The following is a 1,701-nucleotide window of genomic DNA, read 5'->3' as shown; positions in this document are numbered from 1 at the left end:
GATGTATAACATTCGCAGATTTTCGCCCGGCCTATGTTTAGTGAGGCGACCGGTCCTCCCTCCTTGGATGTATAACATTCGCATATTTTCGCCCGGCCGGTGGTTTAAGGAGGCGGCCGGTCCTCCCTCCTTGGATGTATAACATTCGCAGATTTTCGCCCGGCCTATGTTTAGTGAGGCGACCGGTCCTCCGTGGAGAGCGACCCGCAAGTGGGGAGGAACCGTCCACCCAACGCCGGCGCGAGCCGGGGCCGGTGGGGGCCCTACCAAGGCGGGTCTCATTGCCTGTCGGTCAGTTCGGGAGAAGGTGGGGGTACTCGGAGGCCCGCCGGGAGCAGACGGGGGTCCGGAAGGTGAGGGGGTGAAGGACGGCGGTCGGGAGCAGACGGCCGTCCCCGGGAGGGGGTGTTCGTTCACGTGCGGACGCCGGGAGCAGGCGGCCGTCACGCAATTCTGCCAACCGTTCCCACCGGCCTGTGTTTAAGGAGGCGGCCGGTCCTCCACGAGAAGAATTCTGCCAAACGTTCCACCGGCCTGTGTTTAAGGAGGCGGCCGGTCCTCCCCGTCGTTCCGCCGGCTTGTGTTTAAGGAGGCGGCCGGTCCTCCACGAGAAGAATTCTGCCAAACGTTCCACCGGCCTGTGTTTAAGGAGGCGGCCGGTCCTCCCCGTCGTTCCGCCGGCTTGTGTTTAAGGAGGCGGCCGGTCCTCCACTATTCCTTCCTTGGATGGAAAGCATGTAGCACTTTGAAAATTTTCGAGCACTGTGACACTTTGAAAATTTTCGAGAGTTTTTGTACTTAGAAAATTTTTCGCTCTTGCACTTCCAGAGTGCTTTGCGGTAGCTCCTAGGTTCGCTGTCCGAGCATGTGAACACTTTTTGGGGGGGAACACATCGCTAGAGACACCAGCCGCCTGGTTCTCGGGGCCAAAACTTGTGTTCCCCACACTCGTTCTGACTATATTTTGCGATTTGGGGGTAAAGGTAATGAGTACAGTGACTAGGGGGACCAACTCATCGTACTCTGGCGCACCAACAGACCAAAGCTGGTACTGCACTTACCCCTGGTACCCCAACGCCTGGTACCTGACGGGCGAGAGGCTGATTTTTCGCTATTTGCGGCCGACCGAGGGAACCAGACAAAGCGGACACTTTACGGCGCAAGAGCCGTTGGCACTTAGAAATTTTTCGACAAAGTTGGCGCGAGCTCCAGAAGGAGAGGCTGATTTTTCGCTATTTGTGGCCGACCGAGGGAACCAGGCAAAGCGGACACTTTACGGCGCAAGAGCCGTTGGCACTTAGAAATTTTTTGACAAAGTTGGCGCGAGCTCCAGAAGGAGAGGCTGATTTTTCGCTATTTGTGGCCGACCGAGGGAACCAGGCAAAGCGGACACTTTACGGCGCAAGAGCCGTTGGCACTTAGAAAATATTCGCCAAAGTTGGCACGAGCTCCAGAAGGAGAGGCTGATTTTTCGCTATTTGTGGCCGACCGAGGGAACCAGACAAAGCGGACACATTACGGCGCAAGAGCCGTTGGCACTTAGAAAATATTCGCCAAAGTTGGCACGAGCTCCAGAAGGAGAGGCTGATTTTTCGCTATTTGTGGCCGACCGAGGGAACCAGACAAAGCGGACACTTTACGGCGCAAGAGCCGTTGGCACTTGCGCGAGCTCCAGAAGGAGAGGCTGATTTTTCGCTATTT

Source organism: Syngnathus typhle, unplaced genomic scaffold, assembly GCF_033458585.1.
Source record: "Syngnathus typhle isolate RoL2023-S1 ecotype Sweden unplaced genomic scaffold, RoL_Styp_1.0 HiC_scaffold_259, whole genome shotgun sequence".
Taxonomy (NCBI): domain Eukaryota; kingdom Metazoa; phylum Chordata; class Actinopteri; order Syngnathiformes; family Syngnathidae; genus Syngnathus; species Syngnathus typhle.
Note: the sequence above shows the minus strand (reverse complement) of the source record.